Source organism: Molossus molossus, unplaced genomic scaffold (genome assembly GCF_014108415.1).
Source record: "Molossus molossus isolate mMolMol1 unplaced genomic scaffold, mMolMol1.p scaffold_m16_p_10, whole genome shotgun sequence".
In the NCBI taxonomy this organism is placed as follows: Eukaryota; Metazoa; Chordata; class Mammalia; order Chiroptera; family Molossidae; genus Molossus; species Molossus molossus.
In genome coordinates this window covers 64,304,330-64,324,041 of record NW_023425345.1, presented here as the reverse complement: position 1 = coordinate 64,324,041, position 19,712 = coordinate 64,304,330, and the positions used below count along the sequence as shown (strand labels likewise).

At 42.1% G+C, this 19,712-nt stretch overlaps 1 long non-coding RNA gene across 3 annotated transcripts in view; it reads right to left on the bottom strand.

Moving 5' to 3' along the window:
• Window positions 1-12,162: 12,162 nt before the first annotated feature.
• LOC118624536 overlaps window positions 12,163-19,712 on the bottom strand; it is a 130,292-nt gene continuing 122,742 nt past the window's right edge. For all 3 annotated transcript variants that reach the window (XR_004958376.1, XR_004958375.1, XR_004958377.1), the window contains one exon: window positions 12,163-12,341. This is a non-coding gene — a long non-coding RNA (uncharacterized LOC118624536). The remainder of the gene's footprint in view (window positions 12,342-19,712) is intronic.

Below are 19,712 nucleotides of genomic sequence, written 5' to 3'. Positions count from 1 at the left end.
ATAGCCCTGCCTACTCTAGCCAATCCATGGCTCCCCAGATGTGAGTGACAGGCACTTTCCCTGGGTCATCTCCAACTCACTCTGCATGTGTCTATCTTTCTATGGTTGGATCCCTTCCCCCAGTAATCTGCAGAGAATGGGCTGGTGGTTCCCTGGAGAATGTGGACTTGCACTGTCCTGGTGAAACTGCCCAAATGGCATGCCTATCATGTCTAGCCTCCCTTTAGCTCCTTTCCTATTATTAAATAACTAATTGCAATAGTATCAATACCTTGTAGGTAACTAGTGTTATTTGATTTCACTCATCTTCAAGAATTAGAGGGATCTATTTATGGTGATTTCTTTACTAATTAAAGCAAAACACCACCCAGATATAGAAACTTCAGTAATTGGCAGCCATGACAAAGTTGACAACTAAGTTGGCTTGGCTCCTCCATGCAGACACTAATAGGGATATTGAACAACTTGTTGAATCAACAAAGATTGTTCCCACGTGGAAGGAGGAAAAGAAGAGCAAGGTAGAAGACAACAAAGGCATAGTAAAGTGCAGCGCCCAGAATCACAGCAGTGGAGTGAGCGGGAGATGATACAAGAGAAGAGAGATGTAGGTGGAGCGACAGAGACAGATTCAAGGAAAAGTTTAGTAGAGAAGGTATTTTGAAAACCAGTGAAGGAACTTAAAGATGGTAAGAAAGGGGAGCTAATCTTATTTTTATGGCAGCCTCTGGAACCGCCTAGAGGATGGAGAGAGGCCCCAGATATAAAGATGGCATACATCATTGGTTTCCATGGTGATGACTAATGGTGTCACCACTAGAGCATTATGACTTCAGAATAAGAATAAGGATATTTAAAAAATAGTATAGCCCTGGCCGGTTTTGCTCAGCGGTTAGAGCATCGGCCTGCGGTCTGGAGAGACCCGGGTTCGGTTCCCGCTAAGGGCATGTACCTCGGTTGCAGTTTGTCCCCGGCCCTGGTTGGTCGTGCGGGTGGCAGCCACTCGATGTGTTCCTTTCACATCGATGTTTCTCTCTCTCTCTGTTCCTCTCTCTCCCTCCCACTCTACCGGAACAAAAAATGGAAAAATGTCCTCGGGTGAGGATAAAAAAAAATAGTATATACTGTATTAACATATCCCCCTTTTCAATCCCTCCCCAAAATTTTGATATTTATTTGTTAGTTTTCACAACTCCTATGAAGTAAGGAGTATTATCCATTTTATTCCAGAAATTAAGAACCAAAACAGGAGCAGTCTAAATGGACACAATGTCTTAAAAGGTATATTGTTGCTAATCTTTTACCCTACAGTATAAATTTGTGAAATAATTTATATGAAAGGCTGTTTCACTGGTTTCATGTTAAGTAATATGAGTACATTGATCCAATCATTTTTGGAAAATGTACTAGCATTATACTGAGGAAAAACCATTTCTTCTTATATTTTTTAAACCTTACCCAAAGACATGTTTGAGAGAGAGAGAGAAACATTGATGTGAGAGAGAAACACCAATCAGTTGCCTTCCATACAAACCCCGACTGGGGATCCAACGCACAACCCAGGTATGTGTCCTGACCGGGAATTAAACCAGCAACCTTTCAGTGAACAGAACAACGCTCAACCAACTGAACCACTCCAGCCAGGCAGAAAAACCATTTCTAACAGCTGTTAATATGTGTTTCTGTGTTTAAAAACAAAAGGCAGACATTTCATTCATTCTCTTTCTTTCTTTGTATTACCTTGAAAAAAAACATATTTACTATCCCCAGATTCTGTGGGCCAAGGGTCTGGGCATGGCTTAGCTGTGTCCTCTGCTCAGGGTTTTCCAAGGCTGCAAACAAGGAATCAGTCAGGGCTGCATTCTCATCTTTAACTCAGTCCTCTTCTGAGCTCTCCCAAGATGTTGGCAGAATCTACTTCCTTGCAGGTATAGGACTAAAGACCCTGGTTCCCAGCGGCCACCCCTCCTGGTAAGTAGTTTGCAACATGGCTCTTTGATTCTTCAAGGCCAACATGAGAGCACCTCTCTTCAGAAAGGGCCCAGTCTCTCTTTTGGAGTCTTTCTTTGGTTAGGTCAGGTTCACCAGGATAACTTCCCCCACCCCAACCTTTTTTTAATTGAATTGACATTTCAACAGATCAGCATTGCTTGCCAAATTTTTTGCATCAAAGATTGCCAAGCAATCTTTCCCACGATTTACTTTTATTGCAACTGGCATTCTTTCAGTCTTTTTATATTTTTTCTATATATTTTATAAGCTTTGTTTTACTTTAGTTTTCTGTCTCCTTCTCTCCATGCCCCCCCCCCTTTCATTCATCTGTCCAATAAGCCCCTTCAAACTTACCCACAAAGCCAGGGGTGGGAGCTGTGAATGTATCACTGTGAGGTTCTTATAGAACATTACCCACGTGGGGAGGAAGTTTGTACGGCAGTTCAAGAGGCTTTGGAATCAGACAAACTAAATTCTGATTCTGCTTCTGCCCAGCAGGGTTACCTTGGGCTAACTACTTCTCTAAACTTAAAATAAGATTATATTAGTATATATTTCACAGGGTTGTTGAGGATAAAATTGGACAGTATATAGAAAACATTTAGTATTTTTTAACCTTTTAAAAAATTGAGGTACATTTGACATATAACATCATATTAGTTTCAGATGTACAACATAATGGTTTAGTATTGGTTTATATCGTGGAATGGTCACCACAATAAGTCTAGTTAATATCTGTGACCATATATAGTTACAAAAAAATTTGCCTATGGTGAAAACTTTTAAGATCTACTCTCTTAGCAACTTTTAAATAACCAGTGTAGTATTATTAACTATAGTCACTATGCTGTACATTACATCCCTATGACTTATAACTGGAAATTTGTATCTTCTGACCCCCGTCATTTATTTTAACAACCGTCACCTCTGGCACCACCAGGTGTCTGTTCTCTGTATCTATGAGTAGAGCACTTAGTGATTATTATTTCCAGGGCTATGAAAAGCCAGGAGTCTCTCCCTAGGTGGCTCTCCTTCCAGTTTCCTGTATCCTACTTTACATTCTCCATCTTGCTCTAAAGCCTTTTGACACTGACCTCCTTTGGAGTTTTTAGTTATGTCCTGAGGACAAAGAGAAAGAATGCTCAGAAAAGCTATGTTCATGCTTAGTCTCTATTAGGACCTCAGGAAGTGGCTGAGGGACTATAGATCCAGAGATCAGTTTTGTTTCTGTGTGTCTCTCTTACCAATCATGTAATCTTGGGCAAGCTACTTAACTTCTCAGACCCTCAGTCTTCTGTTTGGTAAAATGTCATCACAATACCTACTTCATTGGTATCATATGGATCTTATGAAGGTTACATGTGATTATGTACATGAAAATTGCCTTCTATAGTATAGAACACAATAGATAATAAAGTGTGAACTGGATATAACTATGTATTAAAATCTTTGCCCTGGCCGGTGTGGCTCAGTTGGTTGAGCATCGTCCTATGCACTGAGAGGTCCTGGTTTGATTCCCAGACAGGGCACATGCCTGGGTTTCAGGCTCGATCCCCAACAGGGGCATGCAGGAGGCAGCCATTTGATGCTTCTCTCTCATCAATGTTTTTCTCTCTCTCCCTCTCCTTTTCTCTCTCTCTAAAATCAATAAAAAAAATATTTAAAAATTTTTCCTTATCATTCTCACTTTCCTCAATTTTAACAGCAATTAAGTAAATTCTGGTATATCCTATAATGAAGTTACTAGCATCACATAGTAGAAGAACATTTATTGACATGAGAAAATGCTCATGATCCATTACTAAACGAAAAGAAGTATTTTATATCATTTTTTGGTTTGGGTTTTTAAAAAACCACGCGCGCACACACACACAGACAAATTAGGGAAAGGGAACTGTAAGGACTTTTGCTGGTATTAACAATGATTATCTCTAGGTGATGGTCATGTCGGGGGTGTGTGTGTGTGTTTCTGTTTTCTATGTGTTCCACATTGAATATGAATTCTTTTCCTTTTAGGGGAAAAAAAGCAAAAATGAAACACAAAGAAAACTAGACAATTTTGTTAAGTATTATATGGTGATTCATTCTTGGGTACATAAAGCCTGATCATGAAAGAAAAGCAGTAAAAGCAGCAGGGAATGTGGAAAGAAAAAGGAGCCAAGAGGTGGGGGAAGGGAGCAGAAGGAAGAGGTCAGAGAGAGGACATGCGTTAAGTCAGGGCCCAGACTCAGAAAGAGCCTTGTCTTCTAAGCACTGGTCGCTGGGACTGCCAAGAAGCCTATGGGGATGCAGAGCTGTGTCCCAGCCAGGCAGGTCGCTGACGTTCAAAGTTCACTGGGGAACTGGGAGCCCATAGGCTGCTGAACTCCAGCGGCTTTGAACTGCCCTGTCTTTTTTTGTCTCAGCTCCACAGAAAGGGTGATGTCCTTGCCTGTTTATGTAAAAGCTAAAAGATGACCGAGGTGACCTAGGTGTGGCTTTCCAGCCTAGAAGACCTTGATTTACTAGGATTTGATTTACTTTCTTCCGATGAGCAACAAACTAAAAGCTATCACCACTAGGTGGCATGCCCCAAATACTATTTCACTTTGGAACTGACAGAAAAGTTGGTAAGTCAGTGAACTACAGACACGCTGGAAGTCAAAAGAATTGTTAGAGGCAACAAGGTGAAGAACCATTTATGGTTTTCAGTTTTTCCCTGTTAAACAGGCAAATAAAAACAATCACCACCACCACGCAAACATTCTTCTCTCCAGAATAATAAAATTGGTGTTTTTCTCATGGACACATCTGAGGGTCTCCTTGGAAGACTTGCCCCTCACCTCCTCCTCCATCAGTGTCTACAACCAACAACCCATCCTTTGCCAACCAAAATAAATTAAATGTCCCATACAATACCCCAAAAGTGGAAGTTGATCTCTAGTGCCATCATAATGTCCAACCATAGAAGTAACATTAGCATTCATTAAGACAAGAAAAGTCTTCATGTAAAATCTGTTATAGCTAAGGAAAGACTAAAATGGTATTCAGCCCAAAATAAATATACTCCTCTTGATCTAATAAGATTCTCTTTCTAAATGTCAGTGCTACTGTCAAGACCTCTATATTCGGCCTGGGCTATCAGTCATTTACACCTCACTGTGGATTCTTTTCCTGGTGGATAGTTTTCCCTGCTTTCTTTTCTCCTAAAAGTTACACAATATAGATTATTCTATGAGAATAGGATTTTGGTCAGATGGCTAAAGAGAGGGATAATTTTGGGGCTCGTGAAAGGAGCACTCAGAAAGGATAAGACAGGGTGTGACCTTGAACATGTGGGCTCTGCATGTGGTGGCTGGGTCTCACTGGACTCGTGGAGTTTTTGAGTGAGGACAGAAGGGAGTAGATGGAGAAATAATTAAAGGGAAGTGCCGAAAGAAAGGGATGTGGCAAGACACATTTTGCATAATTTGCAGATTCGCCTAGGACTATCTTGACTATAAAGCCCGAGTGGTGAAATGTGAAGAAATATAGGCGATATGGTATTTTCTGTTTAACTCTAACAGGAAATTCCCTGTTATTCAAATTAAGTAAATATATGATATATGGCAATAAATATAAGGACAGATTTCTTTTTTAAGCAAACACACAAATGGGTCCTACCTCTTTCAAAGTAGAAATCTGATTGATCACTCATTTGAATGATACAAACCATTTGGGGAATTCCTTTAGTAACTGACACATATCTTTTGAAAAACCAGTGCTAACAAAACACCATTCTTTTTTAAGATGGATTTCATTTGTTGATAAAACCAAAAATCTTTTTAAACTAAATTTGGCAAATAGGAAGGATGACCAACAAAAATTTCCATTTCTGATCAAAAATGAGATGTGATTTTGAAATATTGGTTAGGGGTATATGCTCTGGTATCAAGCTGGGCCCCAATTCCCATTCCACTATTTTATTAGCTTTGCGAATATAAGCAAGAAATGAAATCATTTTCTGCCTATAAAATGTAGATGATAATAGTACCTACCTGATAATATTGCTATACAATAAGATAATGCATATTATATATGTCCATGGTGGCCTGCCTGGTGTGGTTTAGTTGGTTGAGCATTGTCCCATGCACCATGAGGTTGCTGGTTCAATTCCCAGTCAGGGCACATGCCCAGGTTTCAAGCTCGATCCCCAGTGGTGGGTGTGCAGGAGGCAGCTAATTGATGTTTCTCTCTCATCAATGTCTCTGTCTCTCTCCCTTTCTCTTTCTCTCTCTGACATCAATAAAAACATTTTTTTAATCTGCTTTCTAAGGGATGAAAGGGGAGAGTCAATCTGATCTGAAACTAGGGGAAGACCTTGCAGTAAGAACCAAATCTAATAAAAATTACCTCTTTAAATAGATAAATAAATAAATATGTCCATGGTGCTAGTACATACTATTTACTCAATAAATAGTAAAGTTAGTAGTAGTGGCAATAGCAATAATAGAAGTAGCAGCAACCATAGTAACACATGGCTTAAGAACTCAAAGAGGCAATTAAAAATGTATACAGTTCTCAAAGTAGCAACTTTGAGTAACATACTAATTTGCATATGTTCTGAGATATTTTTTAATCTTTTTTGCTTATTAGCCAACCCTTATTTATTATTATTATTTTTTTAATCCTCACTCGAGGATATTTTTTCATTAATTTTCAGATAGAGAGGGAGGGAGGGAGACAGAGAGAGAAGCATTGATGTGAGAGAGACACATTGACTAGTTGCCTCCCGCATGACCCGGATCAGGGCGGGGATAAAACTGCAAACAAAATACGGTGCCCTTGACTGGAATCAAACGCGCCATTCTTTGGTCCGTGGTCTGACGCTTTAACCACTGAGCCAAACTGGCCAGAGCAAGCCAATCTTTATTTATTTGTTTATTAAATATGTTTTTATTGATTTTTTTTTTGAGAGAGAGGAAAGGGAGAAATAGAAACATCGATGTGAGAGAGAAACATCCATCAGCTGCCTCCTGCATCCTCCCTACCAGGGATCAAGCCTGAAACCCGGGCATGTTTCCTGACCGGGAATCGAACCAGGACCTCGCAGTCCATGGAACAACACTCAATCCATTGAGCCACACCAGCTGGGCAAGCCAATTCTTATTTAAATACAAGTGGTACATATTTTCCAAGGAGCTTCTTCAGTCAGTGAAGAATATTCAACAGGCAGTTTCTGCACCAATGGTTTTAAATTATTGTACCAATAAATTAGAATTAATTAAAATGCTCTGTTCCCTAGACATGTCAAATTGTATGTCTTCAGTTAATTCACAATAAAGATGTATCAAGCTTATGCAAATCATTTTAAAAACTGCTGAAATAAATCTAGTCGATCACTGAATAAAATAAGTCAATCAACAGATAATTATTGACCATGAATTTTTAACTGCATGGACTCACCACTGCACCAGCCACCAGAGATATACAGATGAACAAAACAGACATAGCAGACCTGCAGGAAGTTGTTAGATTTTTAAAAATACTTCTAGCTAAGGTGTGCATGTGTGCGTGCACACACATACACACAGGGCCTCATCTCTGGGATGACACCCAAGACACAGACAATAGTGGGTGCCTCTGGGGAGTAACAGTTGTGTTCCATTTTGTGCTGTTTGAGTTACCATGTGCATGGACTCTTTATCTCTTCAAAAAGTAAATAGAAGCTAAAAAGTAAAACTTTTATATAAATCAAGAAACTGAGTAGCGGTTATCTGTGACCAATCCCTCTACTCTATGTGGGATCGTTGCACTTTCCTCTTAACTCAAAGAAAATTTAATCTCTCACTGCAATATAGTACTTCTATTGATCTCCAGCTTATTAATTACTCCTAATTTCCCTTGTAAGTATACAATAACAGCTGTGCAGTCAAGCAGTCCATGTGCCACAGTGACAGCCTGTTGAAATGCCTTGCTAAATGAATTTGGTCTTGGTGAGGTTATCGGGATCTCGCTGTCTGCCTGGGTAACCGACCCGTAGCTAGCTGCAGGGTCTGAAACCCACACAGCATCCTCCTCATTCGTCAGCAACATGTCTCCCAGAGGTGCCAAGCAGTGACCTTCCCTGTGAATGCTGAAGCTCATTTTCCTCTTTGAAGCTCATTGTTATGCGTTTGAGTCCAGAGAGCAAATACGTCCTTCAGCTTTAACCTTGCCAAGAAATGCGTCAATCAATCTATCAGCAAGCACATATTAATCATCTCCCATGTTCAAGGCACCGTGATGGATGCTTTGGGGGATGTCAAGAAATATAAGATGTGGTTTCTAACCCATAAGAGTTTATTGTCTAGTTCGAGATATAGAACATTTAATGATTCAAAAGGTAGAATCATAAAAGGTAGAATATTAAAAGTGACAAAGTAATAGGTGAAGGGAGAAAGAGAACTAACATTTATCAAATGCCTGTATACTGTGCTAGGTGCTTCATCTATGCTTTTCATTTAATCATCCTGCCAGCCCTGTCTTAACTCTGTCTTTTAGACTTAGAGATGAAAGTTGCCTAAAATCACACAGATAAGGGCAACGCCTGCATTAAAGCTTCAGTAAGTCTGATTCTAGGGCTCTGCTCCTCTGACTCCAAAGCCTTGCTCCTCCCAGGGTTTATCATACTTCCCCACAGAAAATAAACACTCTAAGAATTCATTGGAATGATTTATCACCTTGAATGGTAATGTAAGACATCTTGAATAGAATGTGAAATTTGAGAAAAACTAGAAAGGTTTTAAAAAACAAACAAACCAAAGGTGGGTAGAATGTTGCAGAGTAAAAGGACGTATGTTTTTAATTGTAAGAAAGGGCCTGCACTATTGTGGAGAGAAGGAAGAGCCGAAGCTGGTGAGAAGAGCATTGGGTGTTATACCTTAGCCTGCTGCCTGCTCTTCTCAGCACAGGTATTCCTGAGAGCGTTGTAGGTGCTTCAAGGACCAGCTCGTTTATGAATAAGTTCGCTCTTCTTCGGAGGAAGTACCCCCGGGCGTACACTGGGAATGGCATGGACCTGGAGCGTCTCAAAATCCTTATGTCTCCTTAGGGATTCTTGGTGTATGTCAGGGACCCATCACTCAAGACAAGCAATTTGACTTGATTATAAGTAATGAATATATTGAAATGAACATAAATATTTTGGAGTAGAATTCAACATCGACATTAATATTTTAGAATACTAGCAATGCCTTGCTTGTGATGGGAGGCACCACAAGTTTTGGGCCCTGGCCCAGGAGACTTTCCTCTGCCACTGGGGGAATGAGGGCAAGGGTTGAGAAGTGTCAGTATGGACAAGACACACACACGGCATGGTACGTGATATAACGGAGGCAAAAAGACAAAGCAAAAGGGGGTCCATAAGACTACTGCAGGTTTCCCATGTTCTGGTCTCCCTTGTCATACATCCTCCCATGTTGTTTTTATTTCTCGTGCTGACCAATCAGTAAATCTCTAATTAGGAACACTCCGTGTGTTGCTTTTTCCTATAAATCATTCTTGATTTTGCTCTTTGTCCCACATCTGAGCCATCATCAGATTCTATCATCTCTATCTTGGAGGTATACCCAGAATACAAACAATTGTCACCAACCCCACCACCAACACCCTGGCCCAAAGCTCATCTTCACTCCTCTTGCATTGTTGCAGTAGCCTCCTCGCTGGTCTCCCCCCTTCTGCCCTTGCCCCCTATAGTCTGTCCTCAACAATAACCAGAGGGAACATGTTATAACCTACATCAGATCAGGAGAGTGCCGGGGTCACAATCCCCAGTGACATCTTATCCCACTCAGAGGAAAATCCCAAGGCCTCCTCATGGCCTGCACAGACCTCACAACCCTTCCCAACAACTGTTCTGTTCCCCATCTTCATTCCTCAGCCATACTTGCCTCTTTACTTCTCATCAAGCCAGCATCACCTCCCTCAGGATTCTTGCTGTTTTCCCTCTTCCTGGGATATCCTTTTGGCCAAACATCCACCTAGCGTTATTCACCCCCTTCCAGATCTCAGCTCAAATGTCATCACTTTTTTGCTGAGTCCTGTCCTAACCTTGTGACGCCTGTACATACCCTATTAGCAACATCTGACATACTGTTGTATTATACTTGTTTATTGTCTACTTCTCCCCACTAAAATGTCTGTTCCACAAGTACAAGGACTTTTTTACTAGACTTTATTTTTTAGAGCAGTTTTAGGTTCACAGTAAAATTGAGTGGAAAGTACAGAAATTTCCCATATATCCCCTCTCCCATTATCAAAATATGAGTGGTATGTTTGTTATAATTAATGAGCCTACTTTGACTCATCATTATCACCTAAAGTTCGTAGTTTACATTAGGGTTTAGTCTTGTTGTTTTATATGGTATGGGTTTGGGAAAATGTACAATGATATGTATCTACTGTTCTAGTATCATACAGAGTAGTACTGGAGCTTTTTATAATCAGCATGTATTCTTGTGGTTCTTTTTTTCACTGTAAATAATTTTTTATTTTTCAATTATAATTGACATATAATATTATATTAGTTTCAGGTATACAACCCAGTGATTAAACATTATATAACTAAGTGATCACCGTGATAATTCTAGTACCCATCTGACACTATACATGGTTATTAGAATATTACTGACTATATTTCCTATGCGGTACTTTACATCCCATGACTATTCTATAACTACATATTTGTACTTCCTAATTCCTTCACTTTTTTCACCTATCCCCTCAACACCCCTCCCATCTGGCAACCGTCAAAATGTTCTCTATATCTATGAGTCTGTTTCTGTTCTGCTTGTTTATTTTGTTTTCTAGATCACACATATAAGTGAAATCATATGGCATTTGTCTTCCTCTGTCTCACTTTTTTTACTCAGCACAATATCCTCTAGGTGCATCCATGTTGTTGCAGGTGGCAAGGGTCTTGTTTTGTTATCCAGTCAACCTCCACATGTCTTTTGATTGATTTGTATTTAAATTAAGTGTTGAATCCTGGTCAATTTGGCTCAGCAGTTAGAGCATTGGCCTGCGGTCCAGAGAGACCTGGGTTCGGTTCCCGCTAAGGGCATGTACCTCGGTTACAGTTTTTCCCCGGCCCTGGTCTGAACGAAAAATGGAAAAATGTCCTCGGGTGAGGATAAAAAAAATAAAATAAATAAAAATAAAATAAGTGTTGATAGCCTGGCCAGTGTGGCTCAGTGGATTTTTGTTCCAATTAGCATAGTTATAAAATTATGGATAGCCGGGCCAGTGTGGCTCAGTCATCTCATGAACTGAAACGTCCTGGTTCCTGGTCAGGGCACATGCCTGGGTTGTAGGCTCCATCCCCAGTAGGGGGCGTGCAGGAGGCAGCCAATTGATGTTTCTCTCAAATCGACGTTTCTATCTCTCTCTCCAAAAAAAATCAATAAAAAAATATTTTAACAAATAAATAAATAAATAATAAAAGTAATCCTTTCTTTAAAATAAATAAATAAAGTAATTGTTGATAAATACGTATTTATTGCTATTTTATGTTGATAAATATGTATTTATTGCTATTTTAAGGATTTTTATCATTTCATTTACTCCCAGTACCTTGGACGAAGCTTGATACATAGTTGGCAGGCAACAATTATAGTTGAATGAATGAATCTGGTAGTCTTTGGCTCAAAAAATGTTTTTGTCTTTTGTCGTTATAAAGCATGGGTCTAACTAAACTACTTGCTGAGAAGCAGAGAAATTGCATTTAAATAAAATTTAAAACAAGTCACAGAATTTTTATAGTATAATCTCACTTTTTTAAATTATATGTTTGGGTACATATTACTGAACACTAACTATATGCTGGCAGTTTCATAAACATTCTATACATAGGCCATGTAATATACTCTTAAATAAATGTTTGTAATTGTATGAACAAAGTTCTGGAAAATACATACCAAACTATTAGAGAATAGGAGTGAGCTTTGAGGGACCAAGAGAAGACTAGCTTTATTTTATGTATTTCTCCATTAGTTGAATGATGAAGATGTATTATTTATCAATTTAAAAAAAATCTGAAGAAACGAAATATTAGCCTTATTTCTATTAAAAACTTTCCATTTTCATTTTTAAATTTTTTAAAATATGTTTTTATTGATTTTTTTAGAGAGAGGAAGGGAAAGAGACATAGAAACATTGATGTGAGAGAGAAACATCAATCACCTGACCAGGAATCGAACTGGGACCTCTCAGTCCATGGGATGACACTCAATCCACTGAGCAACACCATCCGGACTCCATTTTCATTTTTAACTTCTCACAGAATGATTTCCTTTGGATTTGTGGCCTGTGCTAATTTACATGGTTGTACTCGCTCAGGAATTCTTTCTTGGCTGCTATAGAAAATAAAACAAGTGTTAGTGCCATCTAGAAAGCAAAAAACACCAAAAAAAAAAAAATGTGATGCTTTCTCTTTCTCTTTGGGTTGCTTTTTTTTTAAAGATTTTTGTTCCAATTAGCATGGTTATAAAATGAGAAATAATACATACAAGACTGCCACAGTCCCCATTTTCAGCCTATCTTTACGTTCCACATATTCTTAAGATTGCTATCACCTCAGTATCTGCGATTTCCACACGCAGAGCCTAGCAGCATGGCGCAATTGTCCTTTGCAATGCTGCAGACCAACAGCATGAGGCTGTGACCTGCTGCATTTCACAACACACAGGGTCTTTCCACTCCAGCTGGACAGATGCCCAGAAAGGCTAAGCAGAGGATTCTTATGTCTCCACACAGAGACCAGGCTTGTCAGAACTGAAATGCTCCACCCAGTCAGCAAGGGACCTTGTATGTGGGACAGTCTGCCTAAGTCCCTCTGGCACATGTTTGTTGTTTAGTTGGGCAATTGAGGCTGTTGTTCACAAGGCAACAGAGACTCCGCCAACTATCATATCTGGGCTCTCACTGCTGCACTTAGGAGTTACTTCTGCCTCTCCGTGACCACGCCCTTTCCCAGGCTGGGCCCACAGGAAGTCAGGCAGGGGGGGAGGCGATGTAAGTTGTGGGAACCACACAGTCTCCTGTACTGCTGACCGAGATCTACTCCACCCCTCAACCTAGAAACTGGCTCAAAACCAGCTTTTCGCCTCCTCCCCAGCCCTCTTGGCCTGAATAGCTGACTTGGGTGATGTCTATGCTCATTTTTTTCATACTTTAGAAGTTTTGAGTACAGAGATGAACTTGCTCACTGCTCAGACTGCATACAAGAAGCCTTGTACTGAAACCTCCATTAATCAAGTTATGAAAATAGAAAAAAATGAGAGTTATATATATTATTTGTGTGTGAGTGTGTGTACACACATTTTTTTTTTTTAATGGTAACAGTAGTTGCCAAATACTTTTCAGTTGACTGCTGGAGTATACAACCTTGGTACAACCTTCCTGAAAGGTAATCTGACAACATGTATTAAAAGCCCTAAAGCTGTTATATCCACCAGTAATTCCATTTCAGGAATTTAACCCAAGGTAACACAGGATGTACATAAAAGGATGTTCATGCCAAGGTTACATCCAGGAGGGTGGAATACAATAAAGCCATTCAAAATAATATATTTAGGAATTTTAAGGGTATGAGGAAGTACTTATGATAAATGAAGAAGCCCTTATATGTGTGTAAAAATGTACATATTCCATATAAAAATATACTTGTGTATATTCATGTAATGTGTGTATGCAAGTGTTTTTGTGTGTACAAAGAGAGAGGAAGCACTTCCTGTCTCTTGAACTACTCTCTGCCCTTGGCTCCCAACCGCTGCGCTGTCTCCTAGATTCCGTCCTAGACACTGGCTGGCTGCTCTGTCGGTCTCCCCTGCTGCATCCTCTTTCTAGTGGATGCATTTTGGGGGGCCTCGGGCATCAGTCCTGAGACTTCCTCTCCATCCACATTTAACTCTGTAGAACAGTTCCATCTATTTTCTATTTTCTCTATGCTCAGATTAAAATCCCCAGTCCCACCCTCTTCCTGGGAACCCCCAGCATATGTCCTACTGCCTACTTCACTGGGGTGTGAAATTTTCACTCAGACTTCTCATATCCCAAATTAAACTCTTGATTTCCACGCCATGCCCCACACCTCCCTATCTGCTTCCCTCTCATTGTTCCCCATCTCTGTAAATGGATTATCATTTCCCCAGAAATGGGACTAGAAACCTGGACATCATCATTTTTATGCCTTCCTTCCTTATATCCAATTCATTAGCAAGTCCCATTGTCTCTCTGTTGAAAATACAGGCCAAATCCAACAACCTCTCATCTCTACTACTAAACCCTCAGCCAGGCCAGCAGCATTTCTCCCCTCCACTTCCAAGAGAGCTTCCCAACTGATCTCTCTGCATCCACACTGCGTGTCTACAATCCATCAGGGCGGGGACAAACTGCAACGGAGGAACGTGCCCTAAGCGGGAACCGAACCCGGACCTCTGTGGTCCGCGGGCCGACGCTCTAACCGCTGAGCCAAACCGGTGTTTTAAAAAGAACCAAAATCATTACAGGTTTCAACCTGGAATGTTAAGTGTGTATCTCTCATGGGTCAGTGCTAGCAGAACAGCATCAAACAAGCTTCAGAGCAATGATGAATGAAGGCTCAACCTCCAAATGCCGCGTGGGAGCCCCAGAGGACAGCCTAAACCTCGCTTCTCCCTCCTGGGCACATAGCAGACGTTGCTAGATGATCGCTATCACCGCTAGGGGAGCTCGGATGCAGCCTCAGAATCCTCAACACAGAGGCAGCTACTAGCATTCAGTTAGGATTGACACATAAGAGGAAATATGTTAGTCATCTGTAATGAGCGTTCTATCCGAAGTTTGAGAAGTTAAATTATTATGCTCCCTCTTAAGTGAATAAAACGCACTAAACATTTCGAATAAATCGAAAGTCACATGCATCTTCACAAAACCCCATAAGGTAGGTAGGTAGATATTTTTATCCCCATTGTAATGGAATGAGGGCCACAATGGTTAGTCACACAACAGCGCCCTGGTCTCCTTGCCACACTCCTGTGTGCTTTTCTGTGGTTCTCGTAAACCTCTGTGTGCTATAAGAGAGGTCAGACACCCGACTCTGACCACAGCAGAGAGGGAAGTGGGGGCCTGTGTTAGCACCAAACCTAGGCAGAAATGGACTGCAGGTAATAACTAATTAATCACGATGAACAACTTTGAAACTAAATAGTGGAGGGAAAAAGTTCACAAATTTCGTAACAAAAGCCAGCGTCCTCTTCCGGGGCAGAGCCTCTTGCAACCCAGACGTATTTGTTGATTACTATGGCAACCATGGCTGTCCCCACACACTTTGACCTGTTCTGAAGCAGCTTTTTATTTGGGGGCTCCCAAGCCTACGGAGAACAGATTGCTCAACTGGCTTTAGCATCTTTTCACACTTTCCCGTCACCTCTTCTGCAGTTGTACAGAGGTTCAGTGACCAAGAAAAAAAATGTTCACATGACTACCGCAAAGTGAGATGAGAATTCTGACTGCTGTTCCAACTGTCTGAAACAAGCAGCTTAGTCCCCAGGCCATGGTGCAATTCTGATCGCCATCGGAGATAGCGTGACCTCTGTCCTTGGCAAGCCCATTAAAGGAAGTTTCATAGTAGGAAATAAGTGGAGAACACTTCTGCTCCCAAAGGAACAGTCATGGCATTCTAAAATAGAAAAGATTAGAGGGAAGATTAATCTCTTTGTGTGGTGCCAGGACCATGTGGCTACACTGGCAAGTGGGGAAGTTCGTGGTCTCTTCAATGTCCGTTTTGGCCACCTTCCTCCACACACCTCCCATTCACTGCTGCACCTGTCCCCCACCCTCCCAAGGCTTTCTCCCCAGCCCCCTCCAGTCAGATACTCAGAGGTGAGAGCCTTCACATTTTTTACCCACTTTTATGCCTTTTTTCTAGTTTTGGAATAAAATGCTGTGTCTCTTTGAGCAATACACAAGTGAGAGAAGCCATCCTTTGGCTGGGAATTTCTTCTTCCTAGTGTTAGTTACAATAAGACTGACTCTGGTATTGATTTGTTCTGCTTTTCTTTCTTTTTTTTAAGATTTTTAAATTAATTTTTAGATAGAGTGGAAGGAGGAGGGAGGGAGAGAAAGAAACATCAATGTGAAAGCGAAACATTGATCAGCTGCCTCTTGCACACCCCCTATGAGGAATCCAGCCTACTTGTGCCCTGACCAGAATCGAACAGGCAACTTTTTGCTGCATGGGACGATGCCCAACCAACTGAGCCACACCACAGGGCTTGTTCGCCATTGTCCAGGTGCAGGCTGGAGTGGGGAAGCGGGATAGAGAGCATTTAGGTTGTGCTGTCAGCCCCACCTCCTTTAAAGCTTCTTCCACCCCTCCCACCCTTTAACCTGAGACCATCAACTCCGGCATCCAAAGCTTCGCTTCACTTTGCTGCTAGAATGTCTTTACCCTCCCCTCTGCTATTGGCAAATGAGGTCCTAAGACCTTCAGGTGTGCTGGGTAAGAGGGATGATATTGTTGAAAGCCCATCATTCTTTCAACAGCACATGATATTGTTGCTAGATTGATAGGCTGAAATCAGAAAACCAGAATAAGGACACAGTACCGGCCCCTTCCATTTGTTAGTTATGCACAGAACTCTGTAATTTCCTCTACAGGATAATAATCACTAGAAAGTGTGACGTGCTCATGTGGTATTAATACAGCACTATCATGGAACACCATCAGTGCCAATTATAGATGCTAGACAAGTAAAGTGAGATGAGAAGAACAAAGTGTAGGTTAGCTGAATTAAAAAAAAAAAAAATACATTAGTAAATTGCTCACAGAGTGTGCCTGAGTGCCATGCAACCCAGTAACAGTTAGGTATATTCTACTAAATATGCGCCAGACTGAGCCTGTTGTAAATTTAACTCAATTACAACAAGTAGATTTATGCAGAGCCATTTTCTCACAATAAAAAAGAAAAAGGACCCTCCAGGAAGAGAGGAAAGGGTATCTCTGATGTGCCTCATGTTGTAGTCTCTTGAGTCTGCCAGCTGCCCGCTGTCCACTCACAGTTGCTCTTCTACTCTGTGCTACTCACACACCTTCCAGCTCCATCGATCCCAAGGATTCCCAGGTTTGGGAAAAGGGAAATAGTCCTCCCGGGACAGCTAATGACATGGTCTCACTGACTGGAGCTGACAAATGTTGAACCAGAAGGGCTGGTGTCCCCTAGTGGGAAGGGGAAGACAATGGAGATCTAAGCAGCAAGTAGGTGGACGAGAAGGAGGCTGGTTTTTGTTTTTGTTTTTTTTTTAATCCTCACCCGAGGACATTTTTCCATTTTTTGTACAGATAGAGTGGGAGGGAGAGAGAGGAAGAGAGAGAGAGGGAAACATCGATGTGAAAGGGACACATCGAGTGGCTGCCACCCGCACGACCAACCAGGGCCGGGGACAAACTGCAACCAAGGTACATGCCCTTAGCGGGAACCGAACCCGGGTCTCTCCGGACCGCAGGCCGACGCTCTAACCGCTGAGCCAAACTGGCCAGGGCAAGGAGGCTGTTTTTACCTGGAATGGTCAGTGACAGGAAGAGGTGCCTATGGCCAGTTGTGGGGATCGCTGAGGGATGAGCACCAAACAAAGCTGCGGGCTCAGAGGCAGGAAGAAGGTGTCCCCCAAAGAAGGCCGCTGATGACAAGGGCTGGGAAGCAATGGGCCTTTCCATCAGCCCAGCTCTCTGGGGCTCTCCCTGTTGGGGGCCTCTGCTGCTCTTACAGGGCCTGAATTCTCACAGCAGACCCTCAACCAGTCCCCAAACCATCTGAGAAACGTACACCAGGCTGGACAAAAGTCTGTGCCAACAGACCAAAGGGCAAAGTTCAAGGAAAACCATGGATCCACTTTTCACATGAAAATCACAAAAGATGGTCTCCCAAGTTGCCAAATCTGAGTCGGATCTACTATAATCCTGAAAATGACAGCTCTGGATCCCGTTTCAGGACGGATGTTTTCCTGATGGGTCAACTAGTAAGAGACGCCATGGCTATCAGAACACAAGAAAACATAACAACAAAGAGAGTGTAGTTACATGTTTGTTCGCTGATAATTATAGGGTCCAAAACAACAGGCTTGAAGAAGTCCGGTCCTCCACACCCACCAGGGAGAATATGGGTCACAGGGTGAGGACAAATCTGTGTACAAGAACTCACCCTGAGAATTACCCCCATCTCATCCCCCTCCCCCCACCCCACCCCCACAAATATGTTAGTTATACTCTGCCAAGGCAGGGAGGCATATCCAGTGTCACATCAAGGCAAAGCTTCCCATTGGCCTTGGAACGAAACCCAACCCCCTGCCCAGGGCCTGCGAGCCTGGCATTGTAGGAGCCCCGCCTGCCGAACCTCCTCTCCGTGTCACTGTGCCCTTTTGTGTTGCTCACCCTGATTCAGCCACTCCAGGCTGCTGTCTGTCCTTCTGCCTGCCTCAGAGTCCCTGTGCTTTCTGTTTCTTCCGCCTGGACCTCTGATGCCAACTCTATACAAACAGCTCTTTCTCGCCCCACGGCGTGGCTCAGTGGTTGAGCGTCGACCCAGGCACCAAGAGGTCGCCCATTCCATTGCCGGTCAGGGCGCATGCCCAGGTTGGGGGCCCCATCCCCAGTGGGGCATGCAGGAGGCGGCCAGTTGATGTTTTCTCTTGCCGATGTTTCTGTCTGTCTGTCTATCTCCCTTCCTCTCTCTCTCAAATCAATACAGAAAGACAACATTTAAAAACAAACCGCTCTTTCTCATCCTCAGGCCCATTTCACATTTCCCTCCGCAGAAGCCTTTTATGGAGAACCTGCAGTTGGCTAGGCAGGGCAGGGGACTACACGAGATGGAGGAAACATAATAAACAAATAAGTGGGGAAATACACATGTTGCAGAAGTGGTAAGTGCTGAGGAGGAGAAAAGACACTGTTAAGGGATTAAGGTGGGAGAAAGGGAGAGAGGGAGGGAGGGACATATTAGTCTATCTCAAGATATTTTTCAGTATTCTCTCTCTCTGCCTTTATTTCCTTCAAAACACCTATTTCACTGTGTAACTTCTTAATGTATGGGTTGGTTTATTTGTTGTCTCTAATCGAGAATGTAAACTGCATGACGGCAGGAACTGCTCCTGCCTTATTTCCTGTGTATCCCAGCACTTATGCTTGGCCCTAGAGGTGCTTGCTATACTTGTTGAATAAATGGATGAAGGAAGGAAGGAAGAGAAAGAGGGAGAGAAGAAGAGGGGCTGGGAGGGGGAAAGAGTTGGAACTATAGGGACCAAAGAGCCTGGAAAAAGAAAAGGTGAGTGGGAAGGTGGTCTCAGTGCATATTGCCCTCAGATAGACATTAACGTGTGTGTGTGTGTGTGTGTGTGTGTGTGTGTGTGTGTGTGTTGATGAAAGGGTGGGCAATGAGGGTAGAGGTTGCCCTGTGCCCATCTAAAGGGTTTGAAATAGCCCTGGCCGGTTTGGCTCAGCGGTTAGAGAGTCGGCCTGCGGTCTGGAGAGACCCGGGTTCGGTTCCCGCTAAGGGCACGTACCTTGGTTGCAGTTTGTCCCCGGCCCTGGTTGGTCGTGCGGGTGGCAGCCACTCGATGTTTCTTTCCCTCTCTCTCTTCCTTTCTCTCCCTCCCACTCTATCTGAACAAAAAAATGGAAAAATGTCCTCGGGTGAGGATAAAAATAAATAAATAAATAAATAAATAAATAAATAAATAAATAAATA